Source organism: Ambystoma mexicanum, chromosome 3p (assembly GCF_040938575.1).
Source record: "Ambystoma mexicanum isolate Mex_15411 chromosome 3p, UKY_AmexF1_1, whole genome shotgun sequence".
NCBI lineage: Eukaryota > Metazoa > Chordata > Amphibia > Caudata > Ambystomatidae > Ambystoma > Ambystoma mexicanum.
The window spans coordinates 314,045,504-314,062,151 of record NC_090925.1 but is presented as its reverse complement, the minus strand read 5'-3'; the positions used below and the strand labels follow the sequence as shown (position 1 = coordinate 314,062,151).

Genomic DNA, 16,648 nt, shown 5'->3' with positions numbered 1-16,648 from the left:
CATGTGTGCAGCTGCAATGCGACTTCTCGTCCCCCTAACCCCAGGTCCTTTGCTTATTAGTCAATGTGTCTTTATTTTATTTGTAAGCAATTCTAAGTCATTTAAATCCCACAGTGGCCAGGGTGGTGGCTTTGATGTGCCATCCTCCTTCATGCTTCAGCTTCCTGATACCTAGCAACGAACGGAATAGGTCTAAAGTTGCCATCTCCTCCATCCTCTCACTTCTTTGTACCTAGCAGAGGATTGGACAGGACTTGAGATGCTAACCCCCACCATGCTTCCATTACCTTCCTTCCACCTCAGATCTCCTTGTTTCCTGAATTCCACATTTCTTTCTTTCCCTTTCCCCATTGCTCCTTCTTACGGCAGTCCCGGGTTCTTTATGTGCCCTCATTTAAATCTCTTTCCACTTTCTTTTATTTTCTTTTTTATTCTGAATGTGTAAAGCCTCGACAAGAGCTCTGTTATTTTCACCAAGTCCTATGTTCATTTAAAAAAAAAAAGCTGAGGAGGCGAGGATGTTAGAAGCGGTTGATGTTCTGGGGGTTGAATTGTCGTCTCTCTAACCCATGCCTCTCGCCAGTTTCTGACATCTCAGTCCCTGATGCCCTAGTTAACGGGCCCTGCCTGACCCCAATTGCCTCAAACAGATACCCTCACTGTTTATCCAGTCACTGCACCCATTACCTCCGACCTCTTGCCTCTGTCCCTTATTTGATTGATCCCACGCTTTTCTTTTTCTGAGACCACAATCCTGCTCTGTCTTATATCCTGCTTGTCTCGGCGTTCTTTCTTTTCTTTCCATCCCCACTCTTCATGCCCCTCCCTAGCTGCTATTTCAGAACCATACCCCAAATCACATTGTCCATACTGTCCACAACCTTCCTGTCAACCTTATTTGGTATGTGTACTCCTTCCCCACGTTGAAGCCACTCATTTTTGCTTTCCTTTGAGTGTCTTCTGAACTGTTTCTCAAGCCCTCTCTGCCTGCCTCCTCTCTCAATGTTTCCAGAGCCCCACGGTCTCTCCCTCGATCCCTCTTTGCTTCATGCAATGTCACCACGGCTTCTCTTTTGCTCTCTCACTCCTCTTTGCCCCCCCACCCTCGCCTCTTATCCATTTCTCTTCTGCTTCTGTTCCTTCCTCTTTCCTTTGTCTGACATTTTCTTCTGTTTCTAAGTGAGAGCTTTTTTGGTGGCTTATACTATATTCTGGTAAGGTTACGGTGGGCTTCGCCACAATCATGACACAACAGAGCTTCATAGTATAACTACTAGCCCTGCCTTATTCAGTTATCAGTTATTTATTGACTTACTGTCATTCCCTCTTGGTAGCCTCTTTGGGCAGCCTCCTGTCTACACAAATTCAAAACGCTTTCTGGCTGCTTATGCTTGGCCACCACCACAATGGGTGGCACCCGTGGGGTGTGACCTACCACATTTTTTATGCTGACTTTCTCCTCCACTTTTGATAGATTGCTCTCCACCTTTTTATGCATCAATGAAGGTACCCTGCAGTGATGCAGGACTACCCTTTGTTTGGTTGGGAGATGTGGGGCCACACCTGCCAACCTTTCAAACAACATAAAACCTAATCCTTGAAACAGTTCTTTGTGTTTTTGCAACAGGGTTGTTGTGTCCTCTGCATGTCTTAAATGTAAAATGCACCAATGTCACTGCTTCTGCTTGTTGACGTTCAGTAGCATATCATTTCTTTCCGTTTTTATGTAGAACTTGGCTTGAACACAATAATTGTCATGACAGAGCCTGGAAACAATAGCACCCGCCAATGGCAAAGTCGAGGAAACCACCATAGGTTAAAGTAAGTACAGTGGTGGATGGGGACGGATAGTGAGGAACGGTTATAGGTCATAGTTTCGAATCCTTTTGGTCGAATGCCAAAAGGATCGAGTCAATAGGACCGAAAAAAAGGGTCGATTTCTTTTGTGGGGGGTTCCCCCTCAACCCTCCATTTTTCTTATTTAAAAACAACTTTTTTTAAGTATACGAAAGCCCCAAAAAAATATACTTGTTAGAAAAAAATGTCGACCCTTTTGTTTTCGGGCCTATTAATTCGATCCTCTTGGCATTCGACCAAAAGGATTCAAAACTTTAACTGGACACCCTCAGGGGATATAGGTCATAGTTTCGAATCCTTTTGGTCTGTTCTTTAGCCATTACATTGACTGACCTGGCTCTATCAATAAGAACAGTAGCATCCATTATTCAATTGTCACTTGTGACAAGTTCACTGCCTGTTTATGGGCATTTTTAGTGGGGTGAACAAAGGGTCTGGGTACCACCCAAAGCTAGAGGATGATGGGCATGCGGTGGTAAGAGAATTATCTATTTGTCACTCCTACTCAGTCCCTTCCATATGGCACAGGGATATTGACAACACTTCCCTTTTAAAACACACTCAAAAGGCACTGTGGTGCAAGACAGGTCAACAACTCACAACCTTCCAGCAGGCTGGTGCCCACTGGGAGCATCTTCCCCTTCCCCTTTCTGAGGCAACGCCAAAACACTTACAACTCACCCGGTATGGAAACAACGGTGGCAGCAAACCTGCCGCCACCGTTGTTTCCATACTGGATGATCACGACTCCTGCAGGCGGAGATGTCAATACCACCAGGTCTGACCTGGCGGGTTTAACACCGCCCGCCTGCAGGCGGACGAGGAAACACCGGCACCATCTCACGGGGGTTGTAATGCCCCGTTAATTCTGGGAATCACGGAAGCGGAATGGTAATACGAGTCCGGCGGTAACCAGGCAGTTTTACCGCCTTGGTTACCGTCGGACTCGTAATGAGGCCCTATATTTTTAAACAAGTGGAGATCTGAGCAGGCAAAGAGAAACATAATTGACACTGCGCAAATGATCACTTCCCGTACCGGAGCCCAGTTCGACATCATGGGTCTTGTGGATCATTATGTGATCTTGCTTGTGGGCTCGTGTGTCTCCCAGAGTTTGCAGAAATCTCTTGCGCAGCCCTGCAGCAAGTTCGTGAAAGACTGCCGACTGCTCTAAAGTGTCAGAAGCTCTCGTTCTGCAAGCAGAGCAACTGTAAGAGGCAGGAGAGATTGAAGAACTTGTACTGTTCTCATCAACGTTTCCAAACTATGACCTCAATAATGTATCACAGCACATCGCCCGTGGCTTCCTGCAGAAAAAGGCCAGGGCCTGATGAAACAACATCAGGAGGTGGTTTACAACATTAAAAAGAAGGTCGGAGATCAGGAGGAAGTGGAAGAAGAAATTAAAGAGCAGGTGGTTCGTGATCCCCAGGTAGCAGAAACAGGAACTGCAGATGAGGTTGCAATACATCAGAAAGAGGTAGTAGAGGAAAGTAAGGAGTAGATAGTGATGGAAAGGAAGGAGGATTTGGTAAACAAAGATCAGAATTGGGCCTAAAAGAGAAATGGAGGAGATTGGCAAACATCAGGAGCTGGATGAGGGGAGAACCAGGAGTCGGGTGGAAAAGAAAGCAAGAAGATCGACATTGCAGGAAGCCTTGACGAGGCATTTGGGTCCAAGACAGCGTGTAGTGGAATGACTCCTCAACCCAAAGGGTTAGTTCTCCAGCACGGGGTCTGGCATGGATTCACATGCTCATGAATATTCCCTGTCGCCAGGCTGGGAATCCTCTGTACAAGAAAAAACTGTTTCACTTTCACTTTAAAACTGTATTTCTCCTCTAAACCAATAACTGTCCTCTGGGTCATTCTGCTCCCATCCAATGACAGTCCTCTTTGTAAGGCCTGCCTCTGGCAGCCATCTTCAGATTTTTACCTCATGCTTGAGTGTTGGGAGTCCTCAAGTTGTTCTACGAGCAATTTTTTACTTTTTTCAAATTTTTTCACAGAAAGGTTATATTTTTGTTCCATCGGAGCCCGTGTGCTCCTATCTTCATCGGCCGGCAATGGGGATCCGTTGTCAGTGAAGTTGCACACCCCTCAAGGTGGTTGTTTGTCGAAGTTTCTGGAAGGCCATCTTGGCCTACTTTGCACCCTCCCACCATGACGGAGGAGAAAAAGGAGGGAAGGACACTTTTCAGGCCCTGCACCCAATGCAGGAACATCTTTGTGGTGGACAGACATCAGAAGTGTCTGTACTGCCTGCACCCGGACCACAATGAGGTTGGGTGCAAGATATGCCTATGCATCTCGAAGAAAACAAAGGACAGGTATAGCAGGCCGGCGGCAAGGCTCAAGTCAAGCAAGGCCTCTGATCGTGCTCCAAGCAGGGTCATGCCTTAACCAGGACCGGTTGGTCCAAGGAGCTATCTCCCTCTGGAAGGTGGTAGAAGTCCTTTGAGGACGCCCCATTCGTGGGGATCCAAGAGAAGGCCAAGAGCTGCAAGACTGATTCCGCTGAGTTCGCAGCTGATGCGGGTTCCCAGGTCAGATAGACCGCGATCGCCATCCACCTCATTAGCCAGCCTGCCATCGAGTTCCTCCTCAAATAGGAAATCCTCCACCCCGGCCAAGTTATAGGACAAATCAGAGAAAGGGAAGAAGGCCGGGGGAAGAGAAGGACGCCTCACAGCATGCTCATCAAGTGCAGCCGAAGAATCAGTGGACCACTTTGCGACATCCTCTGGTGAAGGCTGCAGTTCACGGCCCCTGGAGGGAAAAAGGGCTGAGGGCAAAGCGACCCCCAAAGTAGCCCTCCAAGGCTTACGTTCAGCCAATGGACATCTCATCCACAGATGACAACGACCAAACATCCGTCCATACAGTCCACAAGGACGACGGCGGCGCAGGGCCTAGCACTCCATCATTCCCTCCACAGCCGAGGAACATATCCATGAACATCCTATCAACTCTCCACACCCTAGTGACAGAGATCCAGCAGAAGTTGCCCCCAGCACCAGCACCTGTAGTACCGCAGGCCCCTGACCAGCCTACCTGCAAGAAGAGGAAGCGTCATCCGATGCCGCCGCATCAGCCCCCTCCACCATGTCGGGACACGACTCCACCAGTGGACCCTGGTACTGAGACAACCATGGAAACCGATGAAGATGAGGACTTTGTCCCGGCAGACGACGAATCACCGCACTTGGACTCCCCTCATAGAGGCTCTCCACCAAACGAGGTGGGATCATTCCATTTGATGATCTCCAGGGCCTTCAAGCTGTTCCAGCTGGTGCCTGAGGAAGCCAAGAAGGAGGGCTTCCTATATCAGTGACAAGGAAGATGATCACGGCAGTACCCTTATTGGTTGAAATTTGGGAGGAAGGCCTAGCCCTCATGAAGAACCCATGCATGGCTCCAACCAAATGAGACAGGTTGGAGAAGAAATGCAGGGTGCCGGACTCCGCACCCAAGTGCTTGAGGTCACAACCATCGCCGGACTCGCTGCAAGGAAAATTTCGGACAACCCGGCTTCCGCATCATCAGTCCCCCCGGAAAATGAGGGGAAGAAGATGGACGCCAAGTGGAAGAGAGTCATCTAAACAGCAGCATCCACAATCAAGGCGGCTAATGCTCTGGCTATCTTGTCCCGATACGGCTGGGAGCTTTGGTATAAGCTGGGCCCTATCCTCGAATTCCTCCCTGATGACAAGAAAATGGAGGCTCTCACCCTCTTTCAGGTTGCATCAGACCATGCCATTACAGTGGACATAGCTGACATGGGTTTCAGACGGATGGGAAACAGAGTGTGCCTTCGTCGGCAAGGATGGTTGAAGGCCACAAACTTTTGCCGGGACGTTCACGCGAAGGTGCTGGACATACCGTCCGACAGCGAGAATCTGTTCGGGAAGGCGGTCGACAAAACCCTTCAAGCCATAAAGACGGACATGGAGCGGAGAACGCAAGCTCCCTTTGTACTCTGCAGCAGCATCGCTCGTCGTCTTTTCACTCCTCCAGGAGAAAATCGAGTAGGTCATCCAAGGGATAGTCTATGTTATACAGGCAACCTCCCCGATCCTCCACGCAGGAAGCATACATGGGTCGCTCCTAGGCCTGCGGTAGTGGAGGTCACCGTCTCTGGCGCCCAAGCAATCCTGAACCAGTCAAGACCTTGGGCCCCCACTAGTGCACCCCGGTGGGAGGCCGGCTGACGAGCTTTGTTAGCGAGTAGAAGAAGATCACCCATCGACTGATGGGTGCTGGACGCTCTCGCCCAGGGACACACCTTGGAGTTCCAACCAGGTGCCCTCATATTCCACCGGTTCCCCATCAGGAGCAGCACTCCTGGAAGAAGTGCAAGCCATGTTACGGAAAGGGGCGATAGTGCTTGTTCCCCAACTGCTCCAGGCCTCCGGAGTCTATTCCAGATACGTTCTGGTCAAATACAAGATAGGGGTTTGTAGACCCATCGTGGACCTGCGCCGTTTAAACAAGTACTTGAAATCCAAAAATTCAGGATGGTCACGTTCTAACACATGCTCAGCCAACTGGAGGAAGGGGATTTATTGACATTGTTGGACCTAAAGGATGCATACTTCTATGTCCCCATCCACAGCAAACATCAGAGGTTGCTACAGTTCGTGGTACAGGGCCAACACTACCAGTTCAAGGCCCTACCTTTCGGCTTAAGGTTGGCCCCAATGGTGTTCACGAAATGCCTGGACCTGGTGGCGGCATACAGACCATCCACCTATACCTGTAGCTGGACAGTTGGCTGATACAAGCCCGCTCCCGAGAACTGGCCGATGCGCACACGAAGGAGACTGTTCAGATGCTGATGGAGCTGGGGTTCTCCATGAGCTATCCGAAGTCCTGCTTAACACCATCGCAGAACGCGCTATTCCTCTGTGCCATCCCCCTTGGAGGAGAGGCTAGCGGCCCTTCAAGGGAAAGCTTCTGTCGTTGGTGAAGACAGCCACGGTTCGGGCCATAAAGTCTTTGCTGGGCATGATGTCGTCCTGCATCTACCTCGTCTGTCTCTGCAGGTTTTGGATGTGACTCTTACAGGAATTCTTGGATGCAAGTTGGATACAGGTATCCTGGAATTTTCTGGGCAAGATCCCCCTCAACGAGGAGTTCTGGCAGCGATAAAGTGCTGGGGGTATGCTCCCACATCGCCCAGAGAGCGGGATTTTAAACCCGCTATACTAGGAGACGCTCACCACGGATGCCTCTCTGGAAGGTTGGGGAGCTCACACCGGACGTCTACCAGAGGCTGTGGCTTTGAGAGGAGAAGGATCTGCACATCAACATCCTGGAGTTACGGGCAGTGTTCTGGGCCCTCAAGTGTTTCCTACTGTCTCTGAGAGGCACGTTTGTGAGGATCTTCACAGACAACACCACCACCATCTTCTACATTAGGAAGAAAGGGGGCATGTGATCCTCAGCGCTCTCCAAGGAAGCTCAGGACTTGGCCCATCAGACAGGGGATGTTCCTCGTCCCTTTCCACCTGGCAGGCATCAAGAACACCATTGCCGACTCCCTCAGCAGGGTGCTGCGCTCCTCCCACGAGTGGGAACTTCGTCAGGATCAGGTTGATGGTCTGTTTGTCAAATGAGGCAGACCTCCGATCGATCTTTTTGCCAGCAGATTCCACCGAACGAGGAGCATGGGGTTACCGTTTCTGTATGCTCCCCCCCATTTCCTCTCCTGCTACGTGTGATCAACACACTCAGACAGTGTTGGTGCAAGATGATACTCATCGCCCTGGTGTGGCCAAGGCAGATTTGGTATCTGGACCTACTCAGCCTGTCAGTGTCGGCTCCAGGCAAGTTGACGGGACTTGTGGATCTGCTCAACAGAGAGGGAGGCGTAATCCTTCATCATGACACAGGATCTGTTAATTTGAAGGCATGGCTCCTGCAGCCTTAGAGTTTGGAGCTTATGAGCTTCCAGCGGACTGCGGGGAGGTCCTCGCCAAAGCCATGGCGTCATGGACTCTAAAGTGCTACAGCCATAAGTGGAAGCATTTAGCATTTTGATAGCTGGTAGATTACTCCTATGAGGGCCACAGCCCCACAAATTCTTCCATACTTGCTTTCCTTGGCAGAAGCTGGGCTGGCTCACGCATCCATCAAGGTACACCTGGCGGCCATCTCACGCTGCACCAGATCCCTGGGAAGATCCTCGCTGTGGTCCCGCAGACTCGTCAAGGAGTTTCTCAAGGGGCTTTAACGATCTTTCCCTCTGGTAAAGGTAAAGGTGCCTGCCCTAGCTTGGGAACTCAACATGGTCCTGACAAGACTCATGGGGGCACCGTTCGAACCTATGCATCACACCCCACTAAAGTTTCTCTCGTGGAAGACAACATTCCTTGTGGCCATCACCTCAGCCAAACTTGTGGGTGAGAGCCAAGCCCTATCCTGCAAGCAGCCGTATCTGACTTTCCACGAATCAAGGGTGGTACTGCATGCGCACCCCACTTTCATGCCGAAGGTTCCATCGGAATTCCACCTCAACAAGCCTTTTGTGTTGCCTATTTTCTTACCAAACCCTTCGTCACATAGAGGGTCTTGGATTCGCTGGACGTTGCTCGTGCCTTGAAGTTCTACGTGGCATGCACAAAGGGTTTTCGGAAGACTTCTCAATTGTTTGTGAACTTTGGACCTGTGACTCATGGGAAGGCCTTATCCAAGGCTTCCATCTGAACATGGCTCTCCAGCTGCATTATGCACTGTCATCAGCTGGCGAACCAGCCTTTGCCGGGCCATCCGAGATCCCACTCCACCAGAGCGAACACTGCAAGGACAGCGATCCTTTCTGGTGTGCCCCTGCGCAACATCCCCAGGGCTGCAACGTGGAGGTCCACACATACCTCAACAAAGTTCTACTGCGTCGACAAGGATTCCATGGGGGTGTCCAGAGTCTGCCAGGCAGTGCTAAGCAATCTGTTCGCTTGAGGTGAGTCTGTTCCAGGGGTAAGTGTTAACTGGCTCTGTTGAGCCTTGCCACCTCCTGTGGTTGTGTAATGTTGTACTGCTGTGTATTCGTAATACATGAGCATGTGAATCCTTGCCAAACCCCATGCTGGTGAAGGTTTAAGTTACTTACCTGTCTCTATTGATCTCCAGCGTGGGTCTGGCATGAATTCACATGCGGACCCTCCATCCAGCCCCTCTGTAGCTCTTGTTCATATTGCCACTTTACATGCTTACCAAATCTAGAGATGGCTGCCAGAGGCGGGGCTTAGGGAGAGGACTGTCATTGGATGGGGGCAATATGACCCAGAGGACAGTGATTGGTTTAGAGGAGACATACAGTTTTAAAGTGAAAGCCAAACTGTTTTTCTTTTACCGAGGATTCCAAGCTTGACAAGGGGGAATATTCATGAACATGTGAATCCATGCCAGACCCATGCTGGAGAACAATAGTTACAGGCAAGTAACTTAAACCATCTACGGTGGGAGGGGAAATGAGAGCAAAGTTCTGCATCTAAAAGGGCCAGGACCAGACAAGTGGTACCTAGGAGGGAAATCTCTCGGGCTCTGGACAATCAGAGAACCTTAAAGGGTAACTGGGGAAACTGAGGCTAGCCCAGGCTCCTCTGCTCTACCTGTGTTCCCTGGGAAGCTCTTCCAAATTCCAAAGGGTTTCAAGGCAGGAATGCAATGCCTATGAGAATACTTGCACAGCAAAGAGTGAGCCATGAAATGAAGCAAGAGATTGGCTAAAAGAAGAGAAAGTGCAGGAAACCCTGAAGCCGAGACTCATAGGGAGAAGAGAAGGCGAGGGGAACACCTTAATGCAGATAGAGCAGGAGAAAGAAGAAGCCTGAAGCCTGATTTAAGTCAGCCAATAATATGCTCGAGTGAGAATAACGGAGAAAGCCAAGAACCCTTAAACTTTAATTCAGGGACACGTAGGGCAGGGAGAAAGACTGAAGTCTTGATTGATTATATCTAATTGATTCTAATTTTATAATTTTGGTCCAACCTGTATGTAATCTGCTAAATAAAATCAAAGTGCTCAGCGATTTATTCTTGGTCTGGATTCTGATCCCTGCCCGCACTGATGTTGCCTCCTTTTGCTCCACAGCTCCAAGGGCCATTGATACAAAGAAGAACTCTTCCACCACTTCTTTGCCACTGGAGAGGGCAGATTGCTCTGCTGTGGAGAGATGAAGTTTGGCAACCTTCACTTTATGTGCTGGTTGTTGTAGGAACCTGCCATGCCGCTGAGTCTATTCCCAGCATGCAGCAAAGTACCGCCACAATATTCACACTGTTTAGGTGTTGAATTTCAAAATTTTGCCTGTCTCTGGCGTGATGCACCTCTGCTGATGCTTCTTCCACATGATGCTTTTCGATACTGTACCACCTTAACATATTCTCCATATGTCTGGCCCTAGTATGGCGAGTTTTTAAGCCGTAGCTAGCTCTAGTATTTTCTCTCGTGTTATCCTTGATTCTGAGAGGATTAAGCTGCCTAGTCTGACCGAGAAACATCCCTGGATTTTGTAGCTGTCGGAGCACAGAAATTCATGTACATCTGGGATTGCAGGGGGCCTCGCCTTGCATTTTAGACCAATAAACGACACCAAAAAATTAAGTCAAATGTGAAAAGGTCAGATATTTTCAAACAAGTAGACCGAAACCCATTCACCAGGGAGATAAAGTATGTGGTATGAGCATGCTTTGCGGCAAGCAATACGAGCATCTTAAATATTTTGTACACTTCGTTCCCAGCCATGTACATCAGTCACTTCCTAGGGTCATCAACCATCTCCCTGACAGCCACAAAAATATATTTCCAGTCTCTCCACCCACATGTTTCAATAGGTACCCAGGGTCAAAAAGGCATGTCTAACATCAAATTCACCCTTTGGTGCCCCTCGGAATGAAGCACATGCCCAGGGAAGATGACTTGGACCCTGGTATTGTCTTCCCGTCGGCCGAGATGTGCCTATTCCTGGGCCCTCTTCCGGGCTGTCTTTGCTCCCGCAGCGCAAACTACCGTTGAACACATTCACTTACATGTCGCACAAGCACTCTCTCCCGGGTCCACTGACCTGTTATGTCACCCACCTCAACAACATCTCACGTAGAGAGGGTGGCGCAAACGCATTGTGGTGGCCCTCCAGTGGAGGAAACAGAAGGGATGCGTGAGTAGGCCTTCCAATGTGCTAAAAGTAACGTGTTCAGGGCTGCATGGTCACTCCAAATGGAGCTGCAAGCCCACACCCTGCCGCACAAAGAAACCTCCATGACTGGTGTTGTGCGGCACTGCTCAACACTTCCATTGACATGCGCTCTGTGTGTGTGTGCTGCATATTTGCAGGGATCTGTTGCCCGTGCAAACATGAGCAATGCTACTTGCGCGGTTGGTCAAGTCCTTCGTTGCGAGTTGTTGGAGGCTTATGCCGCACCTAGAAAGGGTTACCAGAGTCATGCCACACTAATGAAACTGATTGTTTTAATGTGTAACTACTGGTCCCACCGTGTGCCAGTGCAGCCCTTTATTTGCTCCCTTTGTTCATGCAGCTTGCATTGTCACTGCATTTCTAGACATATGAAGCCACTAGTGTGCCAAAGGTGTACGTAACAGGCCCGGCCACAAAAAAGCGACGTGGCCCACACTTGCCAACTGAAATTTGGAGATATTCGGAAGAGCCTGTATGATCCAAGGGCCAGCTTTTTCTTTAAAAAGCTGTGACAATTAGACTAATAACATTTGTTAAAACGACTATTGTCACTGTTCTAAGCCACAAACAGCCCTGCATTGGCCCATGAGGGTGGCCCAGTCTGACCTGTTGGTGACTACCCTCTACCAATCTGTGACCAGTGCTGGAAATGGAAAAAACATGTATTGGGGGAACCGTCACCTCTTTGGAGGGACGGGGCTGTGGGAAGGAGAGAGTGGGGCCAAGAGGCATGACCCGCGGGCAGGCTGCACAACACAGTATCTCTTCATAGAACCTAATTGTTGCGATTTGCATAAAAGCAAAGAGCATTATGGGAACATCAAAATGTCCACAATTTTAAAAGTTAAACATGCGTTATAGTGATTAAGTAAGAAGGCCTTTTAAGTGAATAATGGACTTTTCTGTTTTGATTGGTCACAATATTCACTTTAATAAAGATAATAAAGAGATGTCCTTAAATTGCAGGACATATATATATATATATATATATATATAGTAGTTTGGACATCTCCAACACTATGTGAGGCGTTGGCAGTTTCTGCCTGCAGTGTTTTTGCAGGTATTTTTGTAGGACGGTGTGACGCAGTGCGGTTAGAGGCTGATAGTCTTTCTGGGTTCTGGGTCTTTTTCTCTAACCAGAAGTTAACACAAAGTAAACTAACGAGGCAGCGAGTTGCAGTGAGGCGGCGGGCTGCGTTGTGCCGTGCTGAGGCTCAGAGGATCAGAGTCCAATGCGCCGAGCCCCTAATCACTGATCAGCCCCCCCCAATCCTTTGTGGTGCAAGTGTTGGTTTCACAACTTACCAGTTCAAGATAAGGCCCGGGTCGTATTGAGGGGAGTTCTGACAGCACCCCGCAGTGGCTTGTGATCTCCTCGGTCTGTCTGGATACATCCTCGTGGCATTTTTGGATTGGTCTAGTGCTGGGGGGCGGCGGATGACCCAGGCTGCAACTTTTTGGCCTGGTGATGCTGTATGTTCTTATGTTCTTAAATGGCCATTGCAAGAGGACCAGCAGCTGGGAAGTTTGGGAAGAATGCGCATGGCTTGCTTTCTTCCCTGTGAGTCCCGTCTCATATAAACTCCTGGTTGGGCAAAATCAAGCACAGCTGTGTGACAGTTGCAGTTGAAACAGAGACTGCTTTTAGTGGCAACATCCTAATTTATTAGCTGTGGAAGTGTGTGTGGGAGTGTAGTAAAAGCACAAACTTGAGTAGCGGTTTACCATAGCCTGCTACAGCCCTCGGCTGAACTTCATCTGTGGTTTGCCTGTGTTTTTCGTGTTTAGCCCAAGCAACTTAGGAGTGCTACGATGCATGCAACATCGCAAACCCCTAACTAACTCATCCTCAGCACATATCACAGACATGGAAATATTGGCTGCAATGCTGCTTCCTTTACCACCATCTCCTTTGGCGGACTTTGTGAATGAATGTGCCATAAGTACTCAAAGCTTGCAGATTAATCCTGATAAGGTAAACAATGTCGTCAGAACTGATCTTATGCAAAAGGAGAATCACGAACTGGCGGACTCCCCGCGTGGTAGTGTCCCCTTCCCTTTGTGGGCTGGGAAAATCACATACATTTTCTCTGTTATGGCTAAAACCTATTTATAGCCATGTAAAACCATGCAGTCTTATGAACATTTTTCTGTTAATATGATCCATGAACAATCAACAATGGAGGACCTAAGTGACATGATAAATACACTGCCTTCACTTTCTCCTTGCCAGTCTTAGATCTCTAAACACTTCTTTCTCCAGCATTGCCCTCACCCCCCCATTTATTCCTCCTCAAAGATTATCAGCAGCATTTCAGAACTTAAAAGACAATTCGGACTCCTCTTTAAGTGAAGCATTATTGGAAATAAATCAGGTTTTATGTGTGCTTGTAACGCTCTATGAGGGCTTAAAATCAGAGTCTAAATCACACTCAGTTATGCTTGAGTCCCTCTTGTCTAAATATGATAATATAAAGTTGCATGATGCTGCTAAATCTTTTCTAATGAACTATAGACTTGACAATACTAAATCGAACGGTGATTTGTTGCAAGGTCAGAGAACAGAGAGATCTATTCCTTTGGTGACATATGTAGCTCTGGTCAAAGAAGCTTCTGATAAGGCATTATTGCTGGATAAAGACCTGTCCCTCAGAAACTCAGGAAATGACTAGTGTTGTTTATCTGGTCCCTTAAGTGCATCAGGGTTAGCAGATTCTAGTGAATATCTGAATGGCTACTCTGTTTTATCGGTTAGGGCTAAATGTAATGTTGGAAGGAAGCCTCATCTGACAGGTTCAGCTGAAAACCAAAATGATTTTTTTAGGATTGATAACCTTGATTGATTCCTCGCCCTCGACCCCACTTGCAGCTGTCACTGATATGACGAATGTCAACGATGCAATTGTAGTGGTTGGTGATGTGGATAAGAGAGCTCTTGATTTTTTTCATACTCCTAATGACTCTTTGATGATGGTCGATACTTTTCTTTGTACCCAGCCCTCGTCACCATTAAGAATCAAAGTTAGACCCCCGAAAGGTAGAAAAACTAGTATAATTCAAAGAACTGAAAAAGGTAAAAAGAATCGTCAAGGTTCAATGATCTGTAAAAGGGCAGTGGCAAATATCTCAAAAATGTCAGCACATCCGACAGTAGCGTCGGAACATAAGAACATGGGATCATCAGTGAAAAAAGGGAGTCAATGGACTGCTGCATATTTAAAACTAATATGATGGGAATGACCCCTCAAATAACACAGCAGCCATCTTGTTCCCCATCTGTAAGTATAGTCCCCCCTCCTGTTGATATACCTAGTACCATTTTACCTCAGAAGGTGAGTCGCGCAGAACTAATATCCAAAAGGACGGTGAACATACCACCTCAAATGCCAGCTGACAAAGGCCACTTGCCTGTGAGCAAAACGAATATTCATCAAGGCTCATTTGCACTAATGAATTCTGCTCAAGACTTGCCTCAACTAATGGGGTCAAATATGTATAAACCATCATGTAATATATGGGGTAATAGATCTGTGGGTGAATCGACCTTAGTACATTCAAACACCACTCATTAAATGACTCAAAATTAGTTTTCTTTTGGTCAATTCCCTGCCAAACTTTCGAGGCTCATTATGCAAGATACCAGTGGTTCATAGAACATGTAGATTTTATTGATCTGATCTGATTGTGCAATAAAGTCAAAAATTATATTGGATCTACTCATGGCTGTATTGGAATCAATCAGATCTTTGGGTTTTGACCTCTCACATTACAACATCCATAGATCAATTGATATTAAAAAGGTTGATGACGACAACAATTTTCAATCACCTAGAATGATCATAGTATCACTTCGTAATAACCCTAAATATCAAAACATACATTTTCTACACGATATGCCAGTGCTCCTCAGCAGCGTCTGGATTGGTCCTGGTTGTAAGAAGGATTGAGTGTTGAAAGTTCCCAGACCCCCTGAACAGTATACCTAACATTTACTTTGAAAACTGGTTATTACTAACACTGATATCTTAGAATACACAAGGCCATCACTCACCTAAATCTAATCCAATTCTGAGCCAGTTGTTGAGAAAGCATTATTTAATAGCCCTGCATTTGATGGCTATGGGCCTCATTACGAGTCCCGCGGTAACCGAGGCGGTGAAACCGCCTGGTTACCGCCGGACTCGTATTACCATTCCGCCTCCGTGACTCCCGGAAATACCAGGGCATTACGACCCTGGTGTCCTGGGAATTCCGGAGGCGGAATTTGGTAAATCCCCATTTCGTGATGGTGCTGGTGTTTCCACGTCCGCCTGCAGGTGGGCGGTGTTAAACCCGCCAGGTCAGACCTGGCGGGAACATCACCTCCCGCCTGCAGAAGTCGGTATCGGGCGGTCCGGAATTAACAGTGGCTGCGGGTTTACCGCCACTGTTATTTCCAGACCGCCCGACCTGTAATGAGGCCCTATATCTTTCAAGCTGCCAAAAAGGGTGCAGTCGGTCGGCCCTCAGGAGGACTGATTATGCGGGTACGCTCCTGTTTGTATATAAGTATAGTCACAGTAAATTACATAACATGTGGTGCTTTGGCGACACATTTAAGACTTATTCTAAATGAGCTAATAGGGGTGTTGTTGTTGAACATATATTAGCACCAGGGTATTGGTCCTTTGGACACATTTCTCAACCTAATACTGAATTGATGATTGGCAACTGAGGTCACCAGGAGGTGAAATAGTAATCCTGGGTGACTTCAGTGCTGATTGTCCGTCTGATTAGCCGGACGTGTCTCTTCCTTCGCTTAGTTTTGGAAAGACTAGACATGGTCAGATAAGGAGGTCTGCTTTGGAGTGTCTTGGGTTGCTTATGTTAAATGGATGCATGGAGGGTGATATTCCAGCTGCATGCACCAGGACAAATGGTACATCTCAGTCAACTATAGACTATATCTTGGTCAGTTGTGGATTGTATGAAAGATGCACTCGTCTACACATTGTCCCAAATGACCATAGTGACCATAGATATTTATCCACTGTGTTTCAGCTCCATACCTCTCCCCAAAAGAGGTCAACTTATGCATGTTGTAATTTAAGAATTGACCCTTCAGGAACCTGAATAAGGTGGAATGGAACTACTATTGGTAGGGTTAATGAGGCCTCTTTAGAGTGCCTGCGAGAGTCCTCAATGGAATGGCAGTATGACATGTTTATAGTAGATAAATATGGGGAGTTCCTATAGAACCTCTCACAGATAGCGTGCACAAGCCGGCACGAAGGATGGTTCCATTTAAAGCACATCGGCATGAATTTGATCCAAATGTGGCCAACTACATAAAGGCTTTAAGGCAACAGATTAAGTTTATTAACGAAGACCTCGATCTTTCACAAATCCAAAAAACGTTGTACATTAAAAAGACAAAGCAAGCCTATAAAAACAATTGTTTTTTGATCTAACAGAGAGATGCAGAAGAAATACTTTCGGCATTGGTGAAGAAAGACGTAAGTGCATTTTGGGGATTTATGAATAATCTTGCCTGCTCACAGCCAGAACATAGAGTCTCCTCAGTCTCAGAAGATCAATGGGTGGGCCCACTT

General features: G+C 47.6%; 1 protein-coding gene across 2 annotated transcripts in view; it reads right to left on the bottom strand.

The window, feature by feature from the left end:
• The window catches only part of SAMD10 (sterile alpha motif domain containing 10), a 410,349-nt gene that overhangs the window by 8,718 nt on the left and 384,983 nt on the right, over positions 1-16,648 (bottom strand). The gene's annotated exons all lie outside the window — the stretch shown is intronic.